This window comes from Ipomoea triloba, chromosome 3 (assembly GCF_003576645.1).
Source record: "Ipomoea triloba cultivar NCNSP0323 chromosome 3, ASM357664v1".
Lineage (NCBI taxonomy): Eukaryota > Viridiplantae > Streptophyta > Magnoliopsida > Solanales > Convolvulaceae > Ipomoea > Ipomoea triloba.
The window spans coordinates 5,910,903-5,921,491 of record NC_044918.1 but is presented as its reverse complement, the minus strand read 5'-3'; the positions used below and the strand labels follow the sequence as shown (position 1 = coordinate 5,921,491).

The window sequence follows — 10,589 nt, the reverse complement described above, 5'->3', positions numbered from 1 at the left end:
TCATAATATTAAGTTTAGCATTAATATATAAAATTTATATATTTATAAACTACATTAAAAGTATTATTAAACACAAAATATTAAATTTAAAATAATAAAAAATTACTACAAAAAATAAGCAATGAAAAAAAGTTAGTTTGACCAATGAATATTAAATATGACAGGTAAAATGCGACAGAGGTACTAAGAAAAAAATAGTGGGCCGTGGGTAGGGATGACACGGGGAGTATACTCCCCGTCCCCGTCCCCAAAATCCCGACCCCGTCCCCATCCCCAACGGGGAATGGAAAATAGTCCCCATCCCCAACGGGGAATGGAAAATAGTCCCCATCCCCATCCCCGCGGGGAATTAGATGGGGACGGGGAATCCCCGTCACCTCCCCGTCCCCGGTCAATTCTTTGTCAAATTTTAAAATTAGGGTAATTTTAATTTTAAAAATTAAAATTTTAATATTAATATATATATGAGTCATATGACACGGTAACAATATACGACAATTATTAATTAATAATGACTAATATGTAAAGCACTCATGTCTTAGTCAAGCTAGCTTATGTGTTTCTTCAACATTATTTTCTTCATTTTGTAATGAAAGTGCAGAGCAATGTGTTGTCTTAATCAAGGGTGTGCTTTTGAAGTATTTTAACTTATCACTGTTATGTAAATATATTTCTTAATTAAATTAAATTGAGAGAGAAGGTAGCCAAGGACTTTGTGGTTAGTGACACCAAATTGCTCACCCATATAGGAGGTTGTGGGTTTGTATTTCAATGAAAGTGGTGCGATATTTACTTTTGTACTTTAGTAGGTTGAGAAAGTAGTTATGGTCATATACTATATTGTAACAGAATCAATAATATAACAAAACAAAAAAACAAAACAAAAAATGAGGATGGGTGTGAACAAAAATATTATATATAGCTGCAGGCCTAGCTAGCTAGGGATCCAATAACGCAGAAAGGTGTAATCATGGAAGATTTTTATGCTTAGCTTTTCTTTAATCCCTGAATTTATAATTAAAAATTAATAATGATATCTTTAATCACAACAAAGCTCAATATGCCAAAGCGCAGCTCCAAATAAACTATGCATATTAATTAATTAATTGTCCTTTTTGGTTGAGGATCCTCATCCTCATCGTATATAATATATATATATTTCTTCATTAATCAAATGAATACATTTTATAAACAAAAAGTTCTTTATTTCTAGATATCAGGTAGATAGAGGCGTAGCATAAACATTTACATTAAGAACCAAAGTTATACGAAAAGTCTACGATGTTGAGTATAAATTATACTTGATATAATCATGTATATCATGCATAACTGTATCATGTATTATTGGTGAGATATATATATATATATATATATATATATATATATATATATATAATGGTTGTATATGACTCTAAGCGAGCTATGACATTTTTCGATCGATACCATTTGTCCTTTCGATCTTACACGATTATTTCGATCAGCTCATTCGGGCTGTGTGGAATCGGATTATAGGGAAAGGTACCATCCAATTGTATTAAAGAAGTGTTTGTCTCTCTCTCACACACAATATCTTTTTTTTTTTATAAATTAACTAGGTATTTATCTTACTAATTAATTACATCATGTACATGGATATCATGTCTGCAACTGCGAGCTTTCTAATAAATTAATGTTACTCGTGAACTAGCATAATACTCATCACATCCTGAGTTATGCTGTTTGTATAATATCTCGAGATATCTAAGTATTTTTCTAATTTTTTTCACGATAATTAAAGGAAATTAATTTTATTTTGGGCTTAAATAAAATTTATATATTTTTCTGTCCTTTTTTTTGTGGGGATAATTTCGAAAGGCGTATAAATTGGCGGCTGGCATGTAAGAAGAGGATGATAAGGGAAGTATCTGTCTACTGAGTAAAATAAAAATGCAGCGACACATCTCATTCAAGCAAGTAGTAGTAATCAGTGTTTATAATTGGAGCATATGTATCTGTCTTTTGGAATAACATTGCAACAATTAAACAAGCTTTTAAACATCAATAATTGACGTCACGGCAACTCCCCAAAAAAAAAAATAATAATAATAAATTCTCCAATGCATTTTAAATCGAAAATGACCCATAACATAAGTAGTATAGTACAGACTATATAATTTAGTAACCACTGATTATCTTGAAAACTCCATAAAGATACTTACGTTTTTATGGGTGCAACACCAAGAACCACGATCTAAGTGGTAGCGGCGCCCTCATAATAGCTTAGGTTTAGGTACATCTTGCACCTGTAAGAGTGACGATGATTAACACATTAGTTTTGCATCACAAATTAAAATTATGATTTCTTACTAGGTGGTGAAAGAAATGTATGAGAGAGTCACCAACGCTATGATTTCACAGTGAACTGAAAAAGAGGGAGACCGTGTAAAATGAAGAATTATGATTTATTTAGTCACAAATCCATTGTATTTATAGGTGAAATATGTGAGAATTATAAATTTGTATGATTTTTCAAAAGGAATGTGTAATCATTTATTTAAAGTTTTTAAATAATGCTAAACTTAAATTACACTTTTGTCCAATGATATTGATATTACTAAATTGTCCCTAAGTTTGGGCGAGAAAAATTTTACAATCACTTCTTCTGATTTTTTTTTTTTGGTTAGACAATCACTTCTTTATTGTGTATATATATAGATATAGATAAATAGCAAGTCTTATATAATACTCAAATTTGACACTTTTTTTTAAGTAGTACCTATACTACTTTTACTTGGTGTACCTAACACTTACCCTAATACCCTGAATTACTAAACCTGTCGGTATGTACATGAAATGTGTACGTACCACAACAATAAATATCAGAGGATGTAAAGATGGTGAAAAACAAATAAAAACCTATTATCAAATAGCATCCCGAACCGGCCTGTCCCATATTGCGAACACAACTCATTATCTATTTATCATTAATTAATATATAATTAAGGGGGTAGATAGGGGTCGGCCGGGCAGTTCATATTGCAATGCGGGTAAATTAAAGACGGGAGATAGATATGGTTTTGGCTTATTCCTAAACGTGACTTAAAAGTATGGATTAAGAAAGACTATAAATAACAAAACCAAAAAAATAAAAATAAAACCAAAAAAAGAAGAAGAAAAGTGGTAGATGATGAGGACTGAGAAAGTCAAGTACTTAAGGGCGAAGGTTTGTGGCAGTACACGGGACACACGCGGTGGAAAAGAAGAGAGTGGGCAGCGAGCTGAGGCTTCAACCTCACAAAAGCAAAGTAGTGTATTGTTGAGAGTTGGGTTGAGATTCTGATTAATATCATTCATCAAAAAAAGTTTTTGTGTCGCTACCTGCACAATTCCATCACCCAACACCCAACTCCCCCTAAAAGCAAAATTGAAAAAGGCAGCCCCAGCCAAAACAGCTGAACGATCCAGTAGGCAAAACATGATTCTCGTACCTAGCTAAAAAACTAAAAGTCATAAATTAAATTTTTATTGAGTTACTAAGACACTATTAGTTAAGTTCAGTCATACATGATCTTCAATTCCTAATACGATTTACTTTTCTTATTTAGTTTGGAGGCTATTATTGTGGTTTCCCTAGCATAAAAGGCACAAAACACAAAAACATAAAAGGGTGGAAGGAACAGTTGCTTGGGGAGTGGAGGTGCATGAATTCGCCAGCATACATGCATGCACATCATTCCATCACCAAAAAACCCTACTTTTGTTTTTGGGAAAAAGGATGATGTTTTTTTTTTGTTAGTCTTGTACAGCTTGCTACCTCACCTGTAATGTCTGTCATTTTTTTTTGTTCTGTTTCATTTCAAGTAAAGCCATCATTAGATTTTAAGCCTTGTTAACACAACAAAGTTTTTTGTATACGCATGTTAGGTCATTTCTTGATGACCTTCTGATTAGGGGTTTGGCACCATTGAAAGTACTATATGATGATGATATGTAGGGTATTTAATTAACCTACTATATGCACCCACACACACATATATAGGGCCTGGTTCCCGTGAAGACAGACATTTTCGTGCGGACCGTATGCACCATTAGGTATGCAAGAATGCACTACCACGTGTTGTGGTGCATTTCACCCTGGTGCATTTATGAATACGTTGTCGTGCATTTATGCACACCTAATGGTGCATGACTGCACGTCTGCATGGGAATGCCTATCTACATTATATATATATATATATATATATGAGTTTCCGTGCGGTTGTGCAGTTGCTTTAGGTGCGTAATTTTCCTTCTTAAGGTGCGTGGTTAATTTGTATGCTTAAGGTGCATCAGTATTGAAATTTAAGGTGAGTGAACCGGCCTAAAGCTTAAGGTGCGTGATTTTCCTTCTTAAGGTGCATGATTTGTATGCTTAAGGTGCATCAGTATTGAAATTTAAGGTGAGTGAACCGGCCTAAAGCTTAAGGTGCGTGGTTTTCCTTCTTAAGGTGCATGATTTGTATGCTTAAGGTGCGTGAGTTGTTGAAACTTAAGGTGCGTCATTTTAAAGCCTTAGGTGCATGATTTGTGTAACTAAGGTGCGTCAGCCTAAAGCTTTAGGTGTGCATGGTTTGTGTTTTTAAGGTGCGTGATTTATGTACTTAAGGTGCGCCATTGTAATGCTTAAGGTGCGTAACCGCACAACCGCACGGGAACCCTTCCATATATATATATATATATATATATGATGCTATAAAGTGCACTCCATAATATTATTACTTGCACTTCAAAGTTCGAGTTATTTACAAAAATAATGTCACTGTATTTTTTTAAAATTACTTATGATTCGTTAGATCTTTTCAGATAGACGGTTCTAATTGGTTCTTAATTCTTCATGCACGTATTTTCTTATTTGATCCACTCTCTATTTTGTGTGTGTGTGGGGGGGGGGGGGGTCATAAAAAAAACTTGCAAATCTAATAGCATCTATTAGATTTCATGCATGTTTGTGGTTAATAGAGCAAATACACCTTTAGTAAATTAAATGATTTTTTTAATGGCTCGCATGCATGATATTTCATGCCATTTATTTATAAATTGTGTATGTATATTTGTAAGTTGTTGATAGACGATAGTGCAGTAGCATACTATCTAGCATGTTCATTGATCGATTAATATCATAATTAGATTGTGTTGTATACTCTTCGTTTTGAGCAACACTAACAAATTAAAAAAAAAATTTAAAAAGAATAGCACCAACAACATACATCATATGGTCAAATTCAAGTGGAAGCTAGAAATTAAATTTGATTCTTTTTAAATAAAATTTCAAGTATAATCCAAATTTTGTGAATAGAGTTGTAAGTATTGACAACGTCCTAATTTTTAAAATAGGACCCAATCAAAATTCGAGTCGTATATTGTATTAAAAGAATTACAGATTAGTACAAAAATTGTACATGTAGAAGCGTGATTGGAGGGGGTATTAGGGGCCAGGAATAAATGGGGATTGATGGTGAAGATGAGGTATATATATGTCATATCTATTCAATTTGATTAATAATGTAAATTGTGTGTAGCTGGATATAAAGGCCACCATTCATATTTGTGGTCCTCTCTGGGGTGATCCTAATTAGAAATTATGCTATCATCATTTGTCCATTTCACTTTGCAATATATATACCCTTTGATTCATTTTGTTTGTTGTGCATGTGACCACTACTCTAATAATTTCTATCATCTCTATCTTTCCTCCTCATTTTGCATGTGGTTTCTAGCTACAACATGTCATACCAATATGCCACCATGCAAAGGGAAATCATTAATGATTAACAATTTGTTTAGTTTCCATTTAATTCATTAGCTAGGAATCTATGATAGATTGATGCCTAATTTGTTTTGTTTTATAAACTCACTTTTTAAAAAAATTGAGAGAGTTTAGAATTTCAATTTATTACTGAAGACAAATACGATATACAGAAGAAGATAATATTTTAATAAAAGAAATTGCTTTGAACCCTCCCCCAAATTCATGATGGACTTGAGTATTAAAACCTTAGTATACAATGAGGAAATGTCAACCCCAGGAAAATTGGGGAAAATGCACTTTTTAATTAAGTTTTTGAGTTTAGAACTTACACATAGTCCCTTTGTATCTCTTTTATTGTTGCCTGAACATATATTCTTTTAAAGTATTTGTTATGATGGCACCTTTAGTAATGTAACTGACTGTTTAAACCTTTTTTACTTTGACTACTTTTTTCTTTCTACCACAAATTAATTAAATACCCAAAACTCTAATAAAGTAGCACTATAGTTTATAAAATTTACAATAACTAATATGTTACTTTACCCTAAATGATGAGAATAAATACATATAATAAAAAATGGCCACATTATTATCTTATAAATAATGCAGGTAGTCAAATTATTTTATTTTTAAAATTTAAAATTCGCCATTTGATCCGCATCCAATATGTTATTAGTGGATCCGATTGGATTGAATCCACACTCTTTACGGATGCGAATGAGATTTTCTAAATCCACCTTTAGCAAATTGAACGTGGATTCTCCCCAAATTCGCTTCAATTCACTCCGTACGCACCCTTAAATACTATACTCTAATAGAGTTGATAGTAGTATTTAGGATAGTAGTATTTGTTATTTTTATTTTTTATTTAAAAAAAAAAAGATCAAAAAGTAAAATAATTCCATTCATGTGATAGGAGAAAGTGAGATGCCGGGCAAATTGGCTCCCAATACCTTGGGCCAGAATCAAACATGGAAAATGGTGGTCCAATCCACCCTTGTTCCCCATTGCTGGTCCAGATAAATTAATTGTTTGAAGGGTTGTTTGAATGGTTCATAAGTTTAGAAGCAAACTATATCATGGACCATACTTCATAGTATGTAAAAATAAATGTTAAGAGTTTAATTATTTCCGCACCTTATTGGTTAAGTCCGTTGTGAAGGAGCATATTTTATGCCTTACCTAACCTCCCACGAAAATTAAGGTGATTTGTATCACTAATCGGAATCGCACCCAGACTTGACCATGAGTATCACTAATCGGGATCGCTCTTAGAACCTAGAATTGACCTCTCCATTGATTAAGGATAAGGAGAAAATTAAATCGCCCACCGTGGGGCTCGAACCCACGACCACAAGGTTAAGAGCCTTGCGCTCTACCAACTGAGCTAGACGGGCAATTATGACACTAGTTTACTAATTAATTGATATATTAGTTGATTTTGAAATATTAATAACTCTTAAGACAGATTTTAGTTGTCTAAAAACTATTCGGTTGGTTAATGTTATAATGTATACCTTTCATAAATTTTCAGCTCTACTTTAACCTTGAAAAAGTCACGCTAATGCAATGGGGCTTAGTGGAACTATCGAAATTATTAAAGAAGTAAGAGATTTTATATATCTTTTTAAGAAAAGTAAAAATTGATTAATTAATTGACTCAGAACTTAAGACATACATCGATAATAAATGTAAGTAGAGTGGTAAGTCACATGTCACAACTTGACAAGAAAACGACCTCTCGAATAACAATGTGAGCAGTGCGATTCACATATTGCTTAGCAAAATAGAAGCAAATGTCTCTAGAAGTAGAAGAAAGTTCCTTCACATTATCAATACGAAGAAAGAACTATTAAATTCAGCTCGAGAATTTATATTTCTAATCCAATTATATTTAGTTTAAAACTTAATTGTGTTAAGTATTCAAATTTTAATATAAAAAGAAAATTTTATGGATTATATACCACGTTATTGGTTTAAGTTCCATAATTACAAACTAAAGCTTACCATGTGACATGCTAGAGACTATATATGAGAATGCCAAGAAATGAAGTAAAGCCAAACATAATGTTTTCTCCATCTATCGTTGTAAAATGAAGTAAAGTATTTAATATATATGTAACATATTGTAGATAGTGTCATTCGTAATAGCAAAGATAAGGTTTTACTTTGATATCATAAAGCTCTTTTCCTAACCGTTAAAATTATAGAGAAATTATACACTACAATAAATATAGAATCTAGTATCGATTTTGAGAGAGTCTACAAAGATTATAGTCAATGCTATATACCTTTTCATCGCTATGAGTAACATGAAGAATCATTCAACGGCATTAGATCTTTGGTTTATGTAGTGATGGTTCAAAATGGCATAGGTGATATTCTCAATAAATTATGAAAGGCAAAAATTTGTGTGAGACGAGTCGGGTCAAGATAAAAATATAATACTTATACACATACATGTAATATTGATTAGTTATAAAGTATTTATTACTTTTATGTGAAAAATGTAATACTTTTACATTTTGATTTAAAAGTATTATAGTTTCCCTTATATAAGTAACAAACACATACAAACATTACATATTAGGGAAAATATAATACTTTTGGTGTAAAATATACCTAATACTTTTACACAAAAATTTAAAAGTATTGTGTTTTTCATCAAAAGTATTAACAAACACTTTCACTACAAAAAAACGTGAAAATAACGACGGATTCATCTCGTTGCTAATTTAACGACGGATTAGCGACGGATTTACTTATTTTCAAAAAATTGAAAGTTAACGATGGATTAGCGACGGTAATTTACGATGAAAAACATTTGTCGTTAAATCCGGAGCTAATTTTAGCGGTAAATTGCCGCGCATAAAATTGAGACCGATTAGCGACGGATTTTTGATGGGCTGATTAAATAATTTTATTTGCTACGGATTAGCGACGGAAAAAATCTGTCACTAAGGTTTAAAGCATCTTTTTTTTTTTGCAACGTAGCGACGGAATAGTGACGGAAAATGATATCCGTAGCTATCTAGCGACAGATGAGTATCCGTCGTTAATTATAAAATGCGTAATATACATCTATAATAACATATAGCGACGGATTCAAATATCTGCCGCTAAAATCTAGCGACGGAAATAAATTGCGTCGCTGAATTCTAGCGACGGACGAAATCCGTCGCTAAACAGATTAGCGACGGAAATCGTCCGTCGCTATTTTTGCTTTTTTTTTGTAGTGTTTATTCTTTATTAGTATTACATTTTTTTAGTATATAAGTATGACATTTTCGTATAAAAGTATGATCTGACTCGTCTCATGGATAAGGATATGTGAGACATCCTTACACAAGTGCGACGCATATATATGCACTTAGATTTGAGCCGTTGATCAAATCTAGATGAACGACTCAAATCATTGGAATTTTTTTTTAAACAAAAAACACGCCTATAACAACTAGTACTCAATCTTATACTCAATTCTATACTCAATCTTGTACTCTTTCAGGTGTTACTTTCTTTCACACTACGCACCTTAATCGTACAAATCACGCACTTTAAGAAAGAAAACCACGCACATAAAACTCTAGACCTGCGCACTTAAGTTTTCACAACTGATGCACCTTAAGTACACAAAACACGTACCTTAAGAAGGCAAACCACGCACCTTAAGAATTAAAACAACGCACCTAAAACTTTAGACCAACACACCTTAAGTTTTAACAAAATACGCACATTAAGTTACCAACTGAAGAACTAACGCACATAAGTACAGAAATCACGCACCTTAAGAAAGAAAACCACGCACATTAAGCACAAATCCTACACACCTTAAGTTTGACTCATATGAAAAATGACCAAATTGCTGCCGTATTTTTTTTTAAACATTGTTAATCTTGGACGTTGACTTTTGCAAGATCAATGACTCTCATATCACCGCACAACTGCACCTGAAAAGATCAACCGCACGTGAACTGAATTATATATATATATATATATATATATATATATATATATATATATATATATATATATATATATATATNCGTTAAATCCGGAGCTAATTTTAGCGGTAAATTGCCGCGCATAAAATTGAGACCGATTAGCGACGGATTTTTGATGGGCTGATTAAATAATTTTATTTGCTACGGATTAGCGACGGAAAAAATCTGTCACTAAGGTTTAAAGCATCTTTTTTTTTTTGCAACGTAGCGACGGAATAGTGACGGAAAATGATATCCGTAGCTATCTAGCGACAGATGAGTATCCGTCGTTAATTATAAAATGCGTAATATACATCTATAATAACATATAGCGACGGATTCAAATATCTGCCGCTAAAATCTAGCGACGGAAATAAATTGCGTCGCTGAATTCTAGCGACGGACGAAATCCGTCGCTAAACAGATTAGCGACGGAAATCGTCCGTCGCTATTTTTGCTTTTTTTTTGTAGTGTTTATTCTTTATTAGTATTACATTTTTTTAGTATATAAGTATGACATTTTCGTATAAAAGTATGATCTGACTCGTCTCATGGATAAGGATATGTGAGACATCCTTACACAAGTGCGACGCATATATATGCACTTAGATTTGAGCCGTTGATCAAATCTAGATGAACGACTCAAATCATTGGAATTTTTTTTTAAACAAAAAACACGCCTATAACAACTAGTACTCAATCTTATACTCAATTCTATACTCAATCTTGTACTCTTTCAGGTGTTACTTTCTTTCACACTACGCACCTTAATCGTACAAATCACGCACTTTAAGAAAGAAAACCACGCACATAAAACTCTAGACCTGCGCACTTAAGTTTTC

At 32.6% G+C, this 10,589-nt stretch overlaps 1 non-coding gene across 1 annotated transcript; it reads right to left on the bottom strand.

Moving 5' to 3' along the window:
- Nucleotides 1-7,091: 7,091 nt before the first annotated feature.
- Nucleotides 7,092-7,164, bottom strand: TRNAK-CUU. The gene has a single exon. It is a non-coding gene; the product is annotated as a tRNA-Lys (tRNA).
- Nucleotides 7,165-10,589: the final 3,425 nt, after the last annotated feature.